This window comes from Phyllobates terribilis, unplaced genomic scaffold, assembly GCF_046119375.1.
Source record: "Phyllobates terribilis strain yellow unplaced genomic scaffold, ASM4611937v1 Scaffold_108__1_contigs__length_5656254, whole genome shotgun sequence".
NCBI lineage: Eukaryota > Metazoa > Chordata > Amphibia > Anura > Dendrobatidae > Phyllobates > Phyllobates terribilis.
Genome location: NW_027362868.1, coordinates 2639551 through 2660358, shown reverse-complemented (window position 1 = coordinate 2660358; position 20808 = coordinate 2639551). Strand labels below are relative to the sequence as shown.

General features: G+C 45.3%; 16 non-coding genes and 1 pseudogene across 16 annotated transcripts; all 17 read right to left on the bottom strand.

Annotated features, from left to right (window-relative positions):
- Positions 1 to 291: 291 nt before the first annotated feature.
- On the bottom strand, positions 292 to 482 carry LOC141199738 (U2 spliceosomal RNA). The gene has a single exon (XR_012271482.1). It is a non-coding gene; the product is annotated as a U2 spliceosomal RNA (small nuclear RNA).
- A 1124-nt stretch (positions 483 to 1606) lies between these two features.
- LOC141199736 (U2 spliceosomal RNA) lies at positions 1607 to 1797 on the bottom strand. Its single transcript, XR_012271480.1, has one exon. It is a non-coding gene; the product is annotated as a U2 spliceosomal RNA (small nuclear RNA).
- A 1120-nt stretch (positions 1798 to 2917) lies between these two features.
- On the bottom strand, positions 2918 to 3108 carry LOC141199735 (U2 spliceosomal RNA). The gene has a single exon (XR_012271479.1). It is a non-coding gene; the product is annotated as a U2 spliceosomal RNA (small nuclear RNA).
- A 1122-nt stretch (positions 3109 to 4230) lies between these two features.
- LOC141200708 (U2 spliceosomal RNA) lies at positions 4231 to 4421 on the bottom strand. Its single transcript, XR_012272420.1, has one exon. It is a non-coding gene; the product is annotated as a U2 spliceosomal RNA (small nuclear RNA).
- A 1122-nt stretch (positions 4422 to 5543) lies between these two features.
- On the bottom strand, positions 5544 to 5734 carry LOC141200365 (U2 spliceosomal RNA). The gene has a single exon (XR_012272087.1). It is a non-coding gene; the product is annotated as a U2 spliceosomal RNA (small nuclear RNA).
- Positions 5735 to 6854: 1120 nt separating this feature from the next.
- Positions 6855 to 7045, bottom strand: LOC141199734 (U2 spliceosomal RNA). The gene has a single exon (XR_012271478.1). It is a non-coding gene; the product is annotated as a U2 spliceosomal RNA (small nuclear RNA).
- A 1127-nt stretch (positions 7046 to 8172) lies between these two features.
- LOC141199733 (U2 spliceosomal RNA) lies at positions 8173 to 8363 on the bottom strand. Its single transcript, XR_012271477.1, has one exon. It is a non-coding gene; the product is annotated as a U2 spliceosomal RNA (small nuclear RNA).
- Positions 8364 to 9486: 1123 nt separating this feature from the next.
- LOC141200707 (U2 spliceosomal RNA) lies at positions 9487 to 9677 on the bottom strand. Its single transcript, XR_012272419.1, has one exon. It is a non-coding gene; the product is annotated as a U2 spliceosomal RNA (small nuclear RNA).
- Positions 9678 to 10798: 1121 nt separating this feature from the next.
- LOC141200345 (U2 spliceosomal RNA) lies at positions 10799 to 10989 on the bottom strand. The gene has a single exon (XR_012272068.1). It is a non-coding gene; the product is annotated as a U2 spliceosomal RNA (small nuclear RNA).
- A 1120-nt stretch (positions 10990 to 12109) lies between these two features.
- Positions 12110 to 12300, bottom strand: LOC141199732 (U2 spliceosomal RNA). The gene has a single exon (XR_012271476.1). It is a non-coding gene; the product is annotated as a U2 spliceosomal RNA (small nuclear RNA).
- Positions 12301 to 13426: 1126 nt separating this feature from the next.
- On the bottom strand, positions 13427 to 13609 carry LOC141200812 (U2 spliceosomal RNA). The gene has a single exon (XR_012272522.1). It is a non-coding gene; the product is annotated as a U2 spliceosomal RNA (small nuclear RNA).
- A 524-nt stretch (positions 13610 to 14133) lies between these two features.
- LOC141200999 (U2 spliceosomal RNA) lies at positions 14134 to 14249 on the bottom strand (annotated as a pseudogene).
- Positions 14250 to 15372: 1123 nt separating this feature from the next.
- LOC141200647 (U2 spliceosomal RNA) lies at positions 15373 to 15563 on the bottom strand. Its single transcript, XR_012272361.1, has one exon. It is a non-coding gene; the product is annotated as a U2 spliceosomal RNA (small nuclear RNA).
- Positions 15564 to 16684: 1121 nt separating this feature from the next.
- Positions 16685 to 16875, bottom strand: LOC141199730 (U2 spliceosomal RNA). Its single transcript, XR_012271474.1, has one exon. It is a non-coding gene; the product is annotated as a U2 spliceosomal RNA (small nuclear RNA).
- Positions 16876 to 17996: 1121 nt separating this feature from the next.
- On the bottom strand, positions 17997 to 18187 carry LOC141199729 (U2 spliceosomal RNA). Its single transcript, XR_012271473.1, has one exon. It is a non-coding gene; the product is annotated as a U2 spliceosomal RNA (small nuclear RNA).
- Positions 18188 to 19306: 1119 nt separating this feature from the next.
- Positions 19307 to 19497, bottom strand: LOC141199728 (U2 spliceosomal RNA). The gene has a single exon (XR_012271472.1). It is a non-coding gene; the product is annotated as a U2 spliceosomal RNA (small nuclear RNA).
- Positions 19498 to 20618: 1121 nt separating this feature from the next.
- LOC141200906 (U2 spliceosomal RNA) lies at positions 20619 to 20805 on the bottom strand. Its single transcript, XR_012272597.1, has one exon. It is a non-coding gene; the product is annotated as a U2 spliceosomal RNA (small nuclear RNA).
- Between the last annotated feature and the right edge of the window lie 3 nt (positions 20806 to 20808).

The window sequence follows — 20808 nt, the reverse complement described above, 5'->3', positions numbered from 1 at the left end:
TGAAAGCTCCAAAATGCTTGCCTAATATGTCTGTTTATCCAAAAGGAAGTATAGAGGGAGAGCTAGATAGATAGCATTGCATTACATTACATTACATGGCAATGCAATGCACAGTTGCTGAAGTTGAACCAAAATGAGCTTGTCATCTGGCTTCTGCAACTTTTAACATGAAAAATCCAATGAGGAGAAGAAAAGCAAAGCCAAAGAGTCCATCCCAAAATCCGACAAACAAGCAAAATGAACAAAAAGCATTGAATTCAATTCTTTCTGATTTTAGAAACTGCATTAAAGAAGGGGTGCACCGGTCCTGGAGATACTGCAATACCAGGTCAATGCGTGGAGTGGACAGAGCAAGCTCTTTTTCCATCTCCCTGTTCTAAAAATCCATTTAATATATGGTCCCCAGATAGGGGACGTATCAGATATTAAACTGATAAGAACAGATACTACACTTGATCTTAGCCAAAAGGCCGAGAAGCGATAACCAGAATTGGTTTCCGACTACGGTGCCACCCAAGGATTCTGAAAAGTCCATTTGTGGAGATGGCCACCTGGACTCCCGTTAAGAAGACATGCTGTCAACCTCTAGATCCCTCACATGCCTGCACTTTTCGGCTTGCTGCTGCTGCAATCCACGCGTTTTAGATCTGCATAACTCCACCTCTTTTAGCACAGTACCCTCAACCCCCGGCTGTTCCCACCCGCCTCAACACCGTTGGAAGGGAGGAGAACCAATTAAGGCGAGGGGGGGGGGGGTGGAACGAGCAGCTGTCTACCCTTAGCAGGAGGGTTGCTGATTAATTACCTCTCCTGCTGCTGCTGCTGCTGGCTGTCCAGCAGCAGACTGAAGGTGGCTGCTGCTGTGCGCAGGTATATAAAGGCTCAGAGCCTATTATGACACGCGCAGCCAGCGTTCCATTGCCACATTCCGTCTACTGCAGGCGGGATACCTGGATGGCTGAATGTCACTGAGAAGCTCACAGAGACCGCCATAAGCAACAGTTTAAAAGAATGCCACAGACTAATCAACCAAACTTTTTGGGTTGGTTTCTCTTTTATAGTCTGCAGGCATTAAATGAAAGAAGTCAGTGTTCCAGCAGAGGGAGACAACGTTTCAGAAAAGGCATTGTAGCAAACCAATAAAGAAATTTTAAGCGCAGCAGAGTAACCAGCTCACATACCTGTTAGCTCAGGTGAGTTTAAAAGGCTGCTGTTGATAACAAGGGCATTTGCTAAATAGATGGTGTGTGTGCAACAATATACTGAAAGGTCAATTATATTGTGCAGCTTATCTCACCACCTGTAGTTATTTAGGTGAAAGCTCCAAAATGCTTGCCTAATATGTCTGTTTATCCAAAAGGAAGTATAGAGGGAGAGCTAGATAGATAGCATTGCATTACATTACATTACATGGCAATGCAATGCACAGTTGCTGAAGTTGAACCAAAATGAGCTTGTCATCTGGCTTCTGCAACTTTTAACATGAAAAATCCAATGAGGAGAAGAAAAGCAAAGCCAAAGAGTCCATCCCAAAATCCGACAAACAAGCAAAATGAACAAAAAGCATTGAATTCAATTCTTTCTGATTTTAGAAACTGCATTAAAGAAGGGGTGCACCGGTCCTGGAGATACTGCAATACCAGGTCAATGCGTGGAGTGGACAGAGCAAGCTCTTTTTCCATCTCCCTGTTCTAAAAATCCATTTAATATATGGTCCCCAGATAGGGGACGTATCAGATATTAAACTGATAAGAACAGATACTACACTTGATCTTAGCCAAAAGGCCGAGAAGCGATAACCAGAATTGGTTTCCGACTACGGTGCCACCCAAGGATTCTGAAAAGTCCATTTGTGGAGATGGCCACCTGGACTCCCGTTAAGAAGACATGCTGTCAACCTCTAGATCCCTCACATGCCTGCACTTTTCGGCTTGCTGCTGCTGCAATCCACGTGTTTTAGATCTGCATAACTCCACCTCTTTTAGCACAGTACCCTCAACCCCCGGCTGTTCCCACCCGCCTCAACACCGTTGGAAGGGAGGAGAACCAATTAAGGCGGGGGGGGGGTGGAACGAGCAGCTGTCTACCCTTAGCAGGAGGGTTGCTGATTAATTACCTCTCCTGCTGCTGCTGCTGCTGGCTGTCCAGCAGCAGACTGAAGGTGGCTGCTGCTGTGCACAGGTATATAAAGGCTCAGAGCCTATTATGACACGCGCAGCCAGCGTTCCATTGCCACATTCCGTCTACTGCAGGCGGGATACCTGGATGGCTGAATGTCACTGAGAAGCTCACAGAGACCGCCATAAGCAACAGTTTAAAAGAATGCCACAGACTAATCAACCAAACTTTTTGGGTTGGTTTCTCTTTTATAGTCTGCAGGCATTAAATGAAAGAAGTCAGTGTTCCAGCAGAGGGAGACAACGTTTCAGAAAAGGCATTGTAGCAAACCAAAAAAGAAATTTTAAGCGCAGCAGAGTAACCAGCTCACATACCTGTTAGCTCAGGTGAGTTTAAAAGGCTGCTGTTGATAACAAGGGCATTTGCTAAATAGATGGTGTGTGTGCAACAATATACTGAAAGGTCAATTATATTGTGCAGCTTATCTCACCACCTGTAGTTATTTAGGTGAAAGCTCCAAAATGCTTGCCTAATATGTCTGTTTATCCAAAAGGAAGTATAGAGGGAGAGCTAGATAGATAGCATTGCATTACATTACATTACATGGCAATGCAATGCACAGTTGCTGAAGTTGAACCAAAATGAGCTTGTCATCTGGCTTCTGCAACTTTTAACATGAAAAATCCAATGAGGAGAAGAAAAGCAAAGCCAAAGAGTCCATCCCAAAATCCGACAAACAAGCAAAATGAACAAAAAGCATTGAATTCAATTCTTTCTGATTTTAGAAACTGCATTAAAGAAGGGGTGCACCGGTCCTGGAGATACTGCAATACCAGGTCAATGCGTGGAGTGGACAGAGCAAGCTCTTTTTCCATCTCCCTGTTCTAAAAATCCATTTAATATATGGTCCCCAGATAGGGGACGTATCAGATATTAAACTGATAAGAACAGATACTACACTTGATCTTAGCCAAAAGGCCGAGAAGCGATAACCAGAATTGGTTTCCGACTACGGTGCCACCCAAGGATTCTGAAAAGTCCATTTGTGGAGATGGCCACCTGGACTCCCGTTAAGAAGACATGCTGTCAACCTCTAGATCCCTCACATGCCTGCACTTTTCGGCTTGCTGCTGCTGCAATCCACGCGTTTTAGATCTGCATAACTCCACCTCTTTTAGCACAGTACCCTCAACCCCCGGCTGTTCCCACCCGCCTCAACACCGTTGGAAGGGAGGAGAACCAATTAAGGCGGGGGGGGGGGGTGGAACGAGCAGCTGTCTACCCTTAGCAGGAGGGTTGCTGATTAATTACCTCTCCTGCTGCTGCTGCTGCTGGCTGTCCAGCAGCAGACTGAAGGTGGCTGCTGCTGTGCGCAGGTATATAAAGGCTCAGAGCCTATTATGACACGCGCAGCCAGCGTTCCATTGCCACATTCCGTCTACTGCAGGCGGGATACCTGGATGGCTGAATGTCACTGAGAAGTTCACAGAGACCGCCATAAGCAACAGTTTAAAAGAATGCCACAGACTAATCAACCAAACTTTTTGGGTTGGTTTCTCTTTTATAGTCTGCAGGCATTAAATGAAAGAAGTCAGTGTTCCAGCAGAGGGAGACAACGTTTCAGAAAAGGCATTGTAGCAAACCAAAAAAGAAATTTTAAGCGCAGCAGAGTAACCAGCTCACATACCTGTTAGCTCAGGTGAGTTTAAAAGGCTGCTGTTGATAACAAGGGCATTTGCTAAATAGATGGTGTGTGTGCAACAATATACTGAAAGGTCAATTATATTGTGCAGCTTATCTCACCACCTGTAGTTATTTAGGTGAAAGCTCCAAAATGCTTGCCTAATATGTCTGTTTATCCAAAAGGAAGTATAGAGGGAGAGCTAGATAGATAGCATTGCATTACATTACATTACATGGCAATGCAATGCACAGTTGCTGAAGTTGAACCAAAATGAGCTTGTCATCTGGCTTCTGCAACTTTTAACATGAAAAATCCAATGAGGAGAAGAAAAGCAAAGCCAAAGAGTCCATCCCAAAATCCGACAAACAAGCAAAATGAACAAAAAGCATTGAATTCAATTCTTTCTGATTTTAGAAACTGCATTAAAGAAGGGGTGCACCGGTCCTGGAGATACTGCAATACCAGGTCAATGCGTGGAGTGGAAAGAGCAAGCTCTTTTTCCATCTCCCTGTTCTAAAAATCCATTTAATATATGGTCCCCAGATAGGGGACGTATCAGATATTAAACTTATAAGAACAGATACTACACTTGATCTTAGCCAAAAGGCCGAGAAGCGATAACCAGAATTGGTTTCCGACTACGGTGCCACCCAAGGATTCTGAAAAGTCCATTTGTGGAGATGGCCACCTGGACTCCCGTTAAGAAGACATGCTGTCAACCTCTAGATCCCTCACATGCCTGCACTTTTCGGCTTGCTGCTGCTGCAATCCACGCGTTTTAGATCTGCATAACTCCACCTCTTTTAGCACAGTACCCTCAACCCCCGGCTGTTCCCACCCGCCTCAACACCGTTGGAAGGGAGGAGAACCAATTAAGGCGGGGGGGGGGGGTGGAACGAGCAGCTGTCTACCCTTAGCAGGAGGGTTGCTGATTAATTACCTCTCCTGCTGCTGCTGCTGCTGGCTGTCCAGCAGCAGACTGAAGGTGGCTGCTGCTGTGCGCAGGTATATAAAGGCTCAGAGCCTATTATGACACGCGCAGCCAGCGTTCCATTGCCACATTCCGTCTACTGCAGGCGGGATACCTGGATGGCTGAATGTCACTGAGAAGCTCACAGAGACCGCCATAAGCAACAGTTTAAAAGAATGCCACAGACTAATCAACCAAACTTTTTGGGTTGGTTTCTCTTTTATAGTCTGCAGGCATTAAATGAAAGAAGTCAGTGTTCCAGCAGAGGGAGACAACGTTTCAGAAAAGGCATTGTAGCAAACCAAAAAAGAAATTTTAAGCGCAGCAGAGTAACCAGCTCACATACCTGTTAGCTCAGGTGAGTTTAAAAGGCTGCTGTTGATAACAAGGGCATTTGCTAAATAGATGGTGTGTGTGCAACAATATACTGAAAGGTTAATTATATTGTGCAGCTTATCTCACCACCTGTAGTTATTTAGGTGAAAGCTCCAAAATGCTTGCCTAATATGTCTGTTTATCCAAAAGGAAGTATAGAGGGAGAGCTAGATAGATAGCATTGCATTACATTACATTACATGGCAATGCAATGCACAGTTGCTGAAGTTGAACCAAAATGAGCTTGTCATCTGGCTTCTGCAACTTTTAACATGAAAAATCCAATGAGGAGAAGAAAAGCAAAGCCAAAGAGTCCATCCCAAAATCCGACAAACAAGCAAAATGAACAAAAAGCATTGAATTCAATTCTTTCTGATTTTAGAAACTGCATTAAAGAAGGGGTGCACCGGTCCTGGAGATACTGCAATACCAGGTCAATGCGTGGAGTGGACAGAGCAAGCTCTTTTTCCATCTCCCTGCTCTAAAAATCCATTTAATATATGGTCCCCAGATAGGGGACGTATCAGATATTAAACTGATAAGAACAGATACTACACTTGATCTTAGCCAAAAGGCTGAGAAGCGATAACCAGAATTGGTTTCCGACTACGGTGCCACCCAAGGATTCTGAAAAGTCCATTTGTGGAGATGGCCACCTGGACTCCCGTTAAGAAGACATGCTGTCAACCTCTAGATCCCTCACATGCCTGCACTTTTCGGCTTGCTGCTGCTGCAATCCACGCGTTTTAGATCTGCATAACTCCACCTCTTTTAGCACAGTACCCTCAACCCCCGGCTGTTCCCACCCGCCTCAACACCGTTGGAAGGGAGGAGAACCAATTAAGGCGGGGGGGGGGTGGAACGAGCAGCTGTCTACCCTTAGCAGGAGGGTTGCTGATTAATTACCTCTCCTGCTGCTGCTGCTGCTGGCTGTCCAGCAGCAGACTGAAGGTGGCTGCTGCTGTGCGCAGGTATATAAAGGCTCAGAGCCTATTATGACACGCGCAGCCAGCGTTCCATTGCCACATTCCGTCTACTGCAGGCGGGATACCTGGATGGCTGAATGTCACTGAGAAGCTCACAGAGACCGCCATAAGCAGCAGTTTAAAAGAATGCCACAGACTAATCAACCAAACTTTTTGGGTTGGTTTCTCTTTTATAGTCTGCAGGCATTAAATGAAAGAAGTCAGTGTTCCAGCAGAGGGAGACAACGTTTCAGAAAAGGCATTGTAGCAAACCAAAAAAGAAATTTTAAGCGCAGCAGAGTAACCAGCTCACATACCTGTTAGCTCAGGTGAGTTTAAAAGGCTGCTGTTGATAACAAGGGCATTTGCTAAATAGATGGTGTGTGTGCAACAATATACTGAAAGGTCAATTATATTGTGCAGCTTATCTCACCACCTGTAGTTATTTAGGTGAAAGCTCCAAAATGCTTGCCTAATATGTCTGTTTATCCAAAAGGAAGTATAGAGGGAGAGCTAGATAGATAGCATTGCATTACATTACATTACATGGCAATGCAATGCACAGTTGCTGAAGTTGAACCAAAATGAGCTTGTCATCTGGCTTCTGCAACTTTTAACATGAAAAATCCAATGAGGAGAAGAAAAGCAAAGCCAAAGAGTCCATCCCAAAATCCGACAAACAAGCAAAATGAACAAAAAGCATTGAATTCAATTCTTTCTGATTTTAGAAACTGCATTAAAGAAGGGGTGCACCGGTCCTGGAGATACTGCAATACCAGGTCAATGCGTGGAGTGGACAGAGCAAGCTCTTTTTCCATCTCCCTGTTCTAAAAATCCATTTAATATATGGTCCCCAGATAGGGGACGTATCAGATATTAAACTGATAAGAACAGATACTACACTTGATCTTAGCCAAAAGGCCGAGAAGCGATAACCAGAATTGGTTTCCGACTACGGTGCCACCCAAGGATTCTGAAAAGTCCATTTGTGGAGATGGCCACCTGGACTCCCGTTAAGAAGACATGCTGTCAACCTCTAGATCCCTCACATGCCTGCACTTTTCGGCTTGCTGCTGCTGCAATCCACGCGTTTTAGATCTGCATAACTCCACCTCTTTTAGCACAGTACCCTCAACCCCCGGCTGTTCCCACCCGCCTCAACACTGTTGGAAGGGAGGAGAACCAATTAAGGCGGGGGGGGGGGGGGGGGTGGAACGAGCAGCTCTCTACCCTTAGCAGGAGGGTTGCTGATTAATTACCTCTCCTGCTGCTGCTGCTGCTGGCTGTCCAGCAGCAGACTGAAGGTGGCTGCTGCTGTGCGCAGGTATATAAAGGCTCAGAGCCTATTATGACACGCGCAGCCAGCGTTCCATTGCCACATTCCGTCTACTGCAGGCGGGATACCTGGATGGCTGAATGTCACTGAGAAGCTCACAGAGACCGCCATAAGCAACAGTTTAAAAGAATGCCACAGACTAATCAACCAAACTTTTTGGGTTGGTTTCTCTTTTATAGTCTGCAGGCATTAAATGAAAGAAGTCAGTGTTCCAGCAGAGGGAGACAACGTTTCAGAAAAGGCATTGTAGCAAACCAAAAAAGAAATTTTAAGCGCAGCAGAGTAACCAGCTCACATACCTGTTAGCTCAGGTGAGTTTAAAAGGCTGCTGTTGATAACAAGGGCATTTGCTAAATAGATGGTGTGTGTGCAACAATATACTGAAAGGTCAATTATATTGTGCAGCTTATCTCACCACCTGTAGTTATTTAGGTGAAAGCTCCAAAATGCTTGCCTAATATGTCTGTTTATCCAAAAGGAAGTATAGAGGGAGAGCTAGATAGATAGCATTGCATTACATTACATTACATGGCAATGCAATGCACAGTTGCTGAAGTTGAACCAAAATGAGCTTGTCATCTGGCTTCTGCAACTTTTAACATGAAAAATCCAATAAGGAGAAGAAAAGCAAAGCCAAAGAGTCCATCCCAAAATCCGACAAACAAGCAAAATGAACAAAAAGCATTGAATTCAATTCTTTCTGATTTTAGAAACTGCATTAAAGAAGGGGTGCACCGGTCCTGGAGATACTGCAATACCAGGTCAATGCGTGGAGTGGACAGAGCAAGCTCTTTTTCCATCTCCCTGTTCTAAAAATCCATTTAATATATGGTCCCCAGATAGGGGACGTATCAGATATTAAACTGATAAGAACAGATACTACACTTGATCTTAGCCAAAAGGCCGAGAAGCGATAACCAGAATTGGTTTCCGACTACGGTGCCACCCAAGGATTCTGAAAAGTCCATTTGTGGAGATGGCCACCTGGACTCCCGTTAAGAAGACATGCTGTCAACCTCTAGATCCCTCACATGCCTGCACTTTTCGGCTTGCTGCTGCTGCAATCCACGCGTTTTAGATCTGCATAACTCCACCTCTTTTAGCACAGTACCCTCAACCCCCGGCTGTTCCCACCCGCCTCAACACCGTTGGAAGGGAGGAGAACCAATTAAGGCGAGGGGGGGGGGGTGGAACGAGCAGCTGTCTACCCTTAGCAGGAGGGTTGCTGATTAATTACCTCTCCTGCTGCTGCTGCTGCTGGCTGTCCAGCAGCAGACTGAAGGTGGCTGCTGCTGTGCGCAGGTATATAAAGGCTCAGAGCCTATTATGACACGCGCAGCCAGCGTTCCATTGCCACATTCCGTCTACTGCAGGCGGGATACCTGGATGGCTGAATGTCACTGAGAAGCTCACAGAGACCGCCATAAGCAACAGTTTAAAAGAATGCCACAGACTAATCAACCAAACTTTTTGGGTTGGTTTCTCTTTTATAGTCTGCAGGCATTAAATGAAAGAAGTCAGTGTTCCAGCAGAGGGAGACAACGTTTCAGAAAAGGCATTGTAGCAAACCAAAAAAGAAATTTTAAGCGCAGCAGAGTAACCAGCTCACATACCTGTTAGCTCAGGTGAGTTTAAAAGGCTGCTGTTGATAACAAGGGTATTTGCTAAATAGATGGTGTGTGTGCAACAATATACTGAAAGGTCAATTATATTGTGCAGCTTATCTCACCACCTGTAGTTATTTAGGTGAAAGCTCCAAAATGCTTGCCTAATATGTCTGTTTATCCAAAAGGAAGTATAGAGGGAGAGCTAGATAGATAGCATTGCATTACATTACATTACATGGCAATGCAATGCACAGTTGCTGAAGTTGAACCAAAATGAGCTTGTCATCTGGCTTCTGCAACTTTTAACATGAAAAATCCAATGAGGAGAAGAAAAGCAAAGCCAAAGAGTCCATCCCAAAATCCGACAAACAAGCAAAATGAACAAAAAGCATTGAATTCAATTCTTTCTGATTTTAGAAACTGCATTAAAGAAGGGGTGCACCGGTCCTGGAGATACTGCAATACCAGGTCAATGCGTGGAGTGGAAAGAGCAAGCTCTTTTTCCATCTCCCTGTTCTAAAAATCCATTTAATATATGGTCCCCAGATAGGGGACGTATCAGATATTAAACTTATAAGAACAGATACTACACTTGATCTTAGCCAAAAGGCCGAGAAGCGATAACCAGAATTGGTTTCCGACTACGGTGCCACCCAAGGATTCTGAAAAGTCCATTTGTGGAGATGGCCACCTGGACTCCCGTTAAGAAGACATGCTGTCAACCTCTAGATCCCTCACATGCCTGCACTTTTCGGCTTGCTGCTGCTGCAATCCACGCGTTTTAGATCTGCATAACTCCACCTCTTTTAGCACAGTACCCTCAACCCCCGGCTGTTCCCACCCGCCTCAACACCGTTGGAAGGGAGGAGAACCAATTAAGGCGGGGGCGGGGGTGGAACGAGCAGCTGTCTACCCTTAGCAGGAGGGTTGCTGATTAATTACCTCTCCTGCTGCTGCTGCTGCTGGCTGTCCAGCAGCAGACTGAAGGTGGCTGCTGCTGTGCGCAGGTATATAAAGGCTCAGAGCCTATTATGACACGCGCAGCCAGCGTTCCATTGCCACATTCCGTCTACTGCAGGCGGGATACCTGGATGGCTGAATGTCACTGAGAAGCTCACAGAGACCGCCATAAGCAACAGTTTAAAAGAATGCCACAGACTAATCAACCAAACTTTTTGGGTTGGTTTCTCTTTTATAGTCTGCAGGCATTAAATGAAAGAAGTCAGTGTTCCAGCAGAGGGAGACAACGTTTCAGAAAAGGCATTGTAGCAAACCAAAAAAGAAATTTTAAGCGCAGCAGAGTAACCAGCTCACATACCTGTTAGCTCAGGTGAGTTTAAAAGGCTGCTGTTGATAACAAGGGCATTTGCTAAATAGATGGTGTGTGTGCAACAATATACTGAAAGGTTAATTATATTGTGCAGCTTATCTCACCACCTGTAGTTATTTAGGTGAAAGCTCCAAAATGCTTGCCTAATATGTCTGTTTATCCAAAAGGAAGTATAGAGGGAGAGCTAGATAGATAGCATTGCATTACATTACATTACATGGCAATGCAATGCACAGTTGCTGAAGTTGAACCAAAATGAGCTTGTCATCTGGCTTCTGCAACTTTTAACATGAAAAATCCAATGAGGAGAAGAAAAGCAAAGCCAAAGAGTCCATCCCAAAATCCGACAAACAAGCAAAATGAACAAAAAGCATTGAATTCAATTCTTTCTGATTTTAGAAACTGCATTAAAGAAGGGGTGCACCGGTCCTGGAGATACTGCAATACCAGGTCAATGCGTGGAGTGGACAGAGCAAGCTCTTTTTCCATCTCCCTGTTCTAAAAATCCATTTAATATATGGTCCCCAGATAGGGGACGTATCAGATATTAAACTGATAAGAACAGATACTACACTTGATCTTAGCCAAAAGGCTGAGAAGCGATAACCAGAATTGGTTTCCGACTACGGTGCCACCCAAGGATTCTGAAAAGTCCATTTGTGGAGATGGCCACCTGGACTCCCGTTAAGAAGACATGCTGTCAACCTCTAGATCCCTCACATGCCTGCACTTTTCGGCTTGCTGCTGCTGCAATCCACGCGTTTTAGATCTGCATAACTCCACCTCTTTTAGCACAGTACCCTCAACCCCCGGCTGTTCCCACCCGCCTCAACACCGTTGGAAGGGAGGAGAACCAATTAAGGCGGGGGGGGGGTGGAACGAGCAGCTGTCTACCCTTAGCAGGAGGGTTGCTGATTAATTACCTCTCCTGCTGCTGCTGCTGCTGGCTGTCCAGCAGCAGACTGAAGGTGGCTGCTGCTGTGCGCAGGTATATAAAGGCTCAGAGCCTATTATGACACGCGCAGCCAGCGTTCCATTGCCACATTCCGTCTACTGCAGGCGGGATACCTGGATGGCTGAATGTCACTGAGAAGCTCACAGAGACCGCCATAAGCAGCAGTTTAAAAGAATGCCACAGACTAATCAACCAAACTTTTTGGGTTGGTTTCTCTTTTATAGTCTGCAGGCATTAAATGAAAGAAGTCAGTGTTCCAGCAGAGGGAGACAACGTTTCAGAAAAGGCATTGTAGCAAACCAAAAAAGAAATTTTAAGCGCAGCAGAGTAACCAGCTCACATACCTGTTAGCTCAGGTGAGTTTAAAAGGCTGCTGTTGATAACAAGGGCATTTGCTAAATAGATGGTGTGTGTGCAACAATATACTGAAAGGTCAATTATATTGTGCAGCTTATCTCACCACCTGTAGTTATTTAGGTGAAAGCTCCAAAATGCTTGCCTAATATGTCTGTTTATCCAAAAGGAAGTATAGAGGGAGAGCTAGATAGATAGCATTGCATTACATTACATTACATGGCAATGCAATGCACAGTTGCTGAAGTTGAACCAAAATGAGCTTGTCATCTGGCTTCTGCAACTTTTAACATGAAAAATCCAATGAGGAGAAGAAAAGCAAAGCCAAAGAGTCCATCCCAAAATCCGACAAACAAGCAAAATGAACAAAAAGCATTGAATTCAATTCTTTCTGATTTTAGAAACTGCATTAAAGAAGGGGTGCACCGGTCCTGGAGATACTGCAATACCAGGTCAATGCGTGGAGTGGACAGAGCAAGCTCTTTTTCCATCTCCCTGTTCTAAAAATCCATTTAATATATGGTCCCCAGATAGGGGACGTATCAGATATTAAACTGATAAGAACAGATACTACACTTGATCTTAGCCAAAAGGCCGAGAAGCGATAACCAGAATTGGTTTCCGACTACGGTGCCACCCAAGGATTCTGAAAAGTCCATTTGTGGAGATGGCCACCTGGACTCCCGTTAAGAAGACATGCTGTCAACCTCTAGATCCCTCACATGCCTGCACTTTTCGGCTTGCTGCTGCTGCAATCCACGCGTTTTAGATCTGCATAACTCCACCTCTTTTAGCACAGTACCCTCAACCCCCGGCTGTTCCCACCCGCCTCAACACTGTTGGAAGGGAGGAGAACCAATTAAGGCGGGGGGGGGGGGGGGGTGGAACGAGCAGCTGTCTACCCTTAGCAGGAGGGTTGCTGATTAATTACCTCTCCTGCTGCTGCTGCTGCTGGCTGTCCAGCAGCAGACTGAAGGTGGCTGCTGCTGTGCGCAGGTATATAAAGGCTCAGAGCCTATTATGACACGCGCAGCCAGCGTTCCATTGCCACATTCCGTCTACTGCAGGCGGGATACCTGGATGGCTGAATGTCACTGAGAAGCTCACAGAGACCGCCATAAGCAACAGTTTAAAAGAATGCCACAGACTAATCAACCAAACTTTTTGGGTTGGTTTCTCTTTTATAGTCTGCAGGCATTAAATGAAAGAAGTCAGTGTTCCAGCAGAGGGAGACAACGTTTCAGAAAAGGCATTGTAGCAAACCAAAAAAGAAATTTTAAGCGCAGCAGAGTAACCAGCTCACATACCTGTTAGCTCAGGTGAGTTTAAAAGGCTGCTGTTGATAACAAGGGCATTTGCTAAATAGATGGTGTGTGTGCAACAATATACTGAAAGGTCAATTATATTGTGCAGCTTATCTCACCACCTGTAGTTATTTAGGTGAAAGCTCCAAAATGCTTGCCTAATATGTCTGTTTATCCAAAAGGAAGTATAGAGGGAGAGCTAGATAGATAGCATTGCATTACATTACATTACATGGCAATGCAATGCACAGTTGCTGAAGTTGAACCAAAATGAGCTTGTCATCTGGCTTCTGCAACTTTTAACATGAAAAATCCAATGAGGAGAAGAAAAGCAAAGCCAAAGAGTCCATCCCAAAATCCGACAAACAAGCAAAATGAACAAAAAGCATTGAATTCAATTCTTTCTGATTTTAGAAACTGCATTAAAGAAGGGGTGCACCGGTCCTGGAGATACTGCAATACCAGGTCAATGCGTGGAGTGGACAGAGCAAGCTCTTTTTCCATCTCCCTGTTCTAAAAATCCATTTAATATATGGTCCCCAGATAGGGGACGTATCAGATATTAAACTGATAAGAACAGATTTTTTTGATTGAAGCTGCATCCAAGGCACTGAAAAATGTGACCGAAGTCACACCAAAACTGCGCACGAGGCGAGGATTCATGTGGACCCTTCCCGGAGGAGAGGGTCCCCAATAAACCATCCCCATCCCTCCGAGCCAGAAGGCCACAGCGAGGGTCAGGGATCTCCGATGCTCTCCCTAGCCGAAGCCGGAGAAGAGCCGTTTTCGTGCTCCCAGCTTCCATCTAGGCTGCCACCCTAGTGGAGCTGGAGCCTGTGTTGGTTTCTCAGCCCATAGCTGACCGGACCTCCGACCGGGTTTATAAAAATTCCCCTTCCTAGCCCAGAGGCCTGGAATAGGGGGGGTTGCTCAGAAAGTATGATTGGCAAAGGTGCGGCGTGCTACGAAGCCAAATCTTTCTGGGGTTCCCAGTCCCAGTAAGCTTGGACTCCCACCAGGGCGCCTACTCCTGGGGCACATTGCTCCAAAGCCCTCACACTTACCCAGCCTAGTGACTTCGATCCTGGAGGGCCATGTTTTCCATCAGATAACTCTATGAGCCACCTGGCGTACTAACAAGTGCACCAAACCAGTGTGTAATATGCATCAATTTACTAGGGCAGCCCAAGGACAAAACTGCCTTTTCAAAAGATACTACACTTGATCTTAGCCAAAAGGCCGAGAAGCGATAACCAGAATTGGTTTCCGACTACGGTGCCACCCAAGGATTCTGAAAAGTCCATTTGTGGAGATGGCCACCTGGACTCCCGTTAAGAAGACATGCTGTCAACCTCTAGATCCCTCACATGCCTGCACTTTTCGGCTTGCTGCTGCTGCAATCCACGCGTTTTAGATCTGCATAACTCCACCTCTTTTAGCACAGTACCCTCAACCCCCGGCTGTTCCCACCCGCCTCAACACCGTTGGAAGGGAGGAGAACCAATTAAGGCGGGGGGGGGGGGGTGGAACGAGCAGCTGTCTACCCTTAGCAGGAGGGTTGCTGATTAATTACCTCTCCTGCTGCTGCTGCTGCTGGCTGTCCAGCAGCAGACTGAAGGTGGCTGCTGCTGTGCGCAGGTATATAAAGGCTCAGAGCCTATTATGACACGCGCAGCCAGCGTTCCATTGCCACATTCCGTCTACTGCAGGCGGGATACCTGGATGGCTGAATGTCACTGAGAAGCTCACAGAGACCGCCATAAGCAACAGTTTAAAAGAATGCCACAGACTAATCAACCAAACTTTTTGGGTTGGTTTCTCTTTTATAGTCTGCAGGCATTAAATGAAAGAAGTCAGTGTTCCAGCAGAGGGAGACAACGTTTCAGAAAAGGCATTGTAGCAAACCAAAAAAGAAATTTTAAGCGCAGCAGAGTAACCAGCTCACATACCTGTTAGCTCAGGTGAGTTTAAAAGGCTGCTGTTGATAACAAGGGCATTTGCTAAATAGATGGTGTGTGTGCAACAATATACTGAAAGGTCAATTATATTGTGCAGCTTATCTCACCACCTGTAGTTATTTAGGTGAAAGCTCCAAAATGCTTGCCTAATATGTCTGTTTATCCAAAAGGAAGTATAGAGGGAGAGCTAGATAGATAGCATTGCATTACATTACATTACATGGCAATGCAATGCACAGTTGCTGAAGTTGAACCAAAATGAGCTTGTCATCTGGCTTCTGCAACTTTTAACATGAAAAATCCAATGAGGAGAAGAAAAGCAAAGCCAAAGAGTCCATCCCAAAATCCGACAAACAAGCAAAATGAACAAAAAGCATTGAATTCAATTCTTTCTGATTTTAGAAACTGCATTAAAGAAGGGGTGCACCGGTCCTGGAGATACTGCAATACCAGGTCAATGCGTGGAGTGGACAGAGCAAGCTCTTTTTCCATCTCCCTGTTCTAAAAATCCATTTAATATATGGTCCCCAGATAGGGGACGAATCAGATATTAAACTGATAAGAACAGATACTACACTTGATCTTAGCCAAAAGGCCGAGAAGCGATAACCAGAATTGGTTTCCGACTACGGTGCCACCCAAGGATTCTGAAAAGTCCATTTGTGGAGATGGCCACCTGGACTCCCGTTAAGAAGACATGCTGTCAACCTCTAGATCCCTCACATGCCTGCACTTTTCGGCTTGCTGCTGCTGCAATCCACGCGTTTTAGATCTGCATAACTCCACCTCTTTTAGCACAGTACCCTCAACCCCCGGCTGTTCCCACCCGCCTCAACACCGTTGGAAGGGAGGAGAACCAATTAAGGCGGGGGGGGGGGTGGAACGAGCAGCTGTCTACCCTTAGCAGGAGGGTTGCTGATTAATTACCTCTCCTGCTGCTGCTGCTGCTGGCTGTCCAGCAGCAGACTGAAGGTGGCTGCTGCTGTGCGCAGGTATATAAAGGCTCAGAGCCTATTATGACACGCGCAGCCAGCGTTCCATTGCCACATTCCGTCTACTGCAGGCGGGATACCTGGATGGCTGAATGTCACTGAGAAGCTCACAGAGACCGCCATAAGCAACAGTTTAAAAGAATGCCACAGACTAATCAACCAAACTTTTTGGGTTGGTTTCTCTTTTATAGTCTGCAGGCATTAAATGAAAGAAGTCAGTGTTCCAGCAGAGGGAGACAACGTTTCAGAAAAGGCATTGTAGCAAACCAAAAAAGAAATTTTAAGCGCAGCAGAGTAACCAGCTCACATACCTGTTAGCTCAGGTGAGTTTAAAAGGCTGCTGTTGATAACAAGGGCATTTGCTAAATAGATGGTGTGTGTGCAACAATATACTGAAAGGTCAATTATATTGTGCAGCTTATCTCACCACCTGTAGTTATTTAGGTGAAAGCTCCAAAATGCTTGCCTAATATGTCTGTTTATCCAAAAGGAAGTATAGAGGGAGAGCTAGATAGATAGCATTGCATTACATTACATTACATGGCAATGCAATGCACAGTTGCTGAAGTTGAACCAAAATGAGCTTGTCATCTGGCTTCTGCAACTTTTAACATGAAAAATCCAATGAGGAGAAGAAAAGCAAAGCCAAAGAGTCCATCCCAAAATCCGACAAACAAGCAAAATGAACAAAAAGCATTGAATTCAATTCTTTCTGATTTTAGAAACTGCATTAAAGAAGGGGTGCACCGGTCCTGGAGATACTGCAATACCAGGTCAATGCGTGGAGTGGACAGAGCAAGCTCTTTTTCCATCTCCCTGTTCTAAAAATCCATTTAATATATGGTCCCCAGATAGGGGACGTATCAGATATTAAACTGATAAGAACAGATACTACACTTGATCTTAGCCAAAAGGCCGAGAAGCGATAACCAGAATTGGTTTCCGACTACGGTGCCACCCAAGGATTCTGAAAAGTCCATTTGTGGAGATGGCCACCTGGACTCCCGTTAAGAAGACATGCTGTCAACCTCTAGATCCCTCACATGCCTGCACTTTTCGGCTTGCTGCTGCTGCAATCCACGCGTTTTAGATCTGCATAACTCCACCTCTTTTAGCACAGTACCCTCAACCCCCGGCTGTTCCCACCCGCCTCAACACCGTTGGAAGGGAGGAGAACCAATTAAGGCGGGGGGGGGGGTGGAACGAGCAGCTGTCTACCCTTAGCAGGAGGGTTGCTGATTAATTACCTCTCCTGCTGCTGCTGCTGCTGGCTGTCCAGCAGCAGACTGAAGGTGGCTGCTGCTGTGCGCAGGTATATAAAGGCTCAGAGCCTATTATGACACGCGCAGCCAGCGTTCCATTGCCACATTCCGTCTACTGCAGGCGGGATACCTGGATGGCTGAATGTCACTGAGAAGCTCACAGAGACCGCCATAAGCAACAGTTTAAAAGAATTCCACAGACTAATCAACCAAACTTTTTGGGTTGGTTTCTCTTTTATAGTCTGCAGGCATTAAATGAAAGAAGTCAGTGTTCCAGCAGAGGGAGACAACGTTTCAGAAAAGGCATTGTAGCAAACCAAAAAAGAAATTTTAAGCGCAGCAGAGTAACCAGCTCACATACCTGTTAGCTCAGGTGAGTTTAAAAGGCTGCTGTTGATAACAAGGGCATTTGCTAAATAGATGGTGTGTGTGCAACAATATACTGAAAGGTCAATTATATTGTGCAGCTTATCTCACCACCTGTAGTTATTTAGGTGAAAGCTCCAAAATGCTTGCCTAATATGTCTGTTTATCCAAAAGGAAGTATAGAGGGAGAGCTAGATAGATAGCATTGCATTACATTACATTACATGGCAATGCAATGCACAGTTGCTGAAGTTGAACCAAAATGAGCTTGTCATCTGGCTTCTGCAACTTTTAACATGAAAAATCCAATGAGGAGAAGAAAAGCAAAGCCAAAGAGTCCATCCCAAAATCCGACAAACAAGCAAAATGATCAAAAAGCATTGAATTCAATTCTTTCTGATTTTAGAAACTGCATTAAAGAAGGGGTGCACCGGTCCTGGAGATACTGCAATACCAGGTCAATGCGTGGAGTGGACAGAGCAAGCTCTTTTTCCATCTCCCTGTTCTAAAAATCCATTTAATATATGGTCCCCAGATAGGGGACGTATCAGATATTAAACTGATAAGAACAGATACTACACTTGATCTTAGCCAAAAGGCCGAGAAGCGATAACCAGAATTGGTTTCCGACTACGGTGCCACCCAAGGATTCTGAAAAGTCCATTTGTGGAGATGGCCACCTGGACTCCCGTTAAGAAGACATGCTGTCAACCTCTAGATCCCTCACATGCCTGCACTTTTCGGCTTGCTGCTGCTGCAATCCACGCGTTTTAGATCTGCATAACTCCACCTCTTTTAGCACAGTACCCTCAACCCCCGGCTGTTCCCACCCGCCTCAACACCGTTGGAAGGGAGGAGAACCAATTAAGGCGGGGGGGGGTGGAACGAGCAGCTGTCTACCCTTAGCAGGAGGGTTGCTGATTAATTACCTCTCCTGCTGCTGCTGCTGCTGGCTGTCCAGCAGCAGACTGAAGGTGGCTGCTGCTGTGCGCAGGTATATAAAGGCTCAGAGCCTATTATGACACGCGCAGCCAGCGTTCCATTGCCACATTCCGTCTACTGCAGGCGGGATACCTGGATGGCTGAATGTCACTGAGAAGCTCACAGAGACCGCCATAAGCAATAGTTTAAAAGAATGCCACAGACTAATCAACCAAACTTTTTGGGTTGGTTTCTCTTTTATAGTCTGCAGGCATTAAATGAAAGAAGTCAGTGTTCCAGCAGAGGGAGACAACGTTTCAGAAAAGGCATTGTAGCAAACCAAAAAAGAAATTTTAAGCGCAGCAGAGTAACCAGCTCACATACCTGTTAGCTCAGGTGAGTTTAAAAGGCTGCTGTTGATAACAAGGGCATTTGCTAAATAGATGGTGTGTGTGCAACAATATACTGAAAGGTCAATTATATTGTGCAGCTTATCTCACCACCTGTAGTTATTTAGGTGAAAGCTCCAAAATGCTTGCCTAATATGTCTGTTTATCCAAAAGGAAGTATAGAGGGAGAGCTAGATAGATAGCATTGCATTACATTACATTACATGGCAATGCAATGCACAGTTGCTGAAGTTGAACCAAAATGAGCTTGTCATCTGGCTTCTGCAACTTTTAACATGAAAAATCCAATGAGGAGAAGAAAAGCAAAGCCAAAGAGTCCATCCCAAAATCCGACAAACAAGCAAAATGAACAAAAAGCATTGAATTCAATTCTTTCTGATTTTAGAAACTGCATTAAAGAAGGGGTGCACCGGTCCTGGAGATACTGCAATACCAGGTCAATGCGTGGAGTGGACAGAGCAAGCTCTTTTTCCATCTCCCTGTTCTAAAAATCCATTTAATATATGGTCCCCAGATAGGGGACGTATCAGATATTAAACTGATAAGAACAGATACTACACTTGATCTTAGCCAAAAGGCCGAGAAGCGATAACCAGAATTGGTTTCCGACTACGGTGCCACCCAAGGATTCTGAAAAGTCCATTTGTGGAGATGGCCACCTGGACTCCCGTTAAGAAGACATGCTGTCAACCTCTAGATCCCTCACATGCCTGCACTTTTCGGCTTGCTGCTGCTGCAATCCACGCGTTTTAGATCTGCATAACTCCACCTCTTTTAGCACAGTACCCTCAACCCCCGGCTGTTCCCACCCGCCTCAACACCGTTGGAAGGGAGGAGAACCAATTAAGGCGGGGGGGGGGGGGGGGGTGGAACGAGCAGCTGTCTACCCTTAGCAGGAGGGTTGCTGATTAATTACCTCTCCTGCTGCTGCTGGCTGTCCAGCAGCAGACTGAAGGTGGCTGCTGCTGTGCGCAGGTATATAAAGGCTCAGAGCCTATTATGACACGCGCAGCCAGCGTTCCATTGCCACATTCCGTCTACTGCAGGCGGGATACCTGGATGGCTGAATGTCACTGAGAAGCTCACAGAGACCGCCATAAGCAACAGTTTAAAAGAATGCCACAGACTAATCAACCAAACTTTTTGGGTTGGTTTCTCTTTTATAGTCTGCAGGCATTAAATGAAAGAAGTCAGTGTTCCAGCAGAGGGAGACAACGTTTCAGAAAAGGCATTGTAGCAAACCAAAAAAGAAATTTTAAGCGCAGCAGAGTAACCAGCTCACATACCTGTTAGCTCAGGTGAGTTTAAAAGGCTGCTGTTGATAACAAGGGCATTTGCTAAATAGATGGTGTGTGTGCAACAATATACTGAAAGGTCAATTATATTGTGCAGCTTATCTCACCACCTGTAGTTATTTAGGTGAAAGCTCCAAAATGCTTGCCTAATATGTCTGTTTATCCAAAAGGAAGTATAGAGGGAGAGCTAGATAGATAGCATTGCATTACATTACATTACATGGCAATGCAATGCACAGTTGCTGAAGTTGAACCAAAATGAGCTTGTCATCTGGCTTCTGCAACTTTTAACATGAAAAATCCAATGAGGAGAAGAAAAGCAAAGCCAAAGAGTCCATCCCAAAATCCGACAAACAAGCAAAATGAACAAAAAGCATTGAATTCAATTCTTTCTGATTTTAGAAACCGCATTAAAGAAGGGGTGCACCGGTCCTGGAGATACTGCAATACCAGGTCAATGCGTGGAGTGGACAGAGCAAGCTCTTTTTCCATCTCCCTGTTCTAAAAATCCATTTAATATATGGTCCCCAGATAGGGGACGTATCAGATATTAAACTGATAAGAACAGATTTTTTTTTTTTTTTATCGAAAGCCCGAATTCGTGTA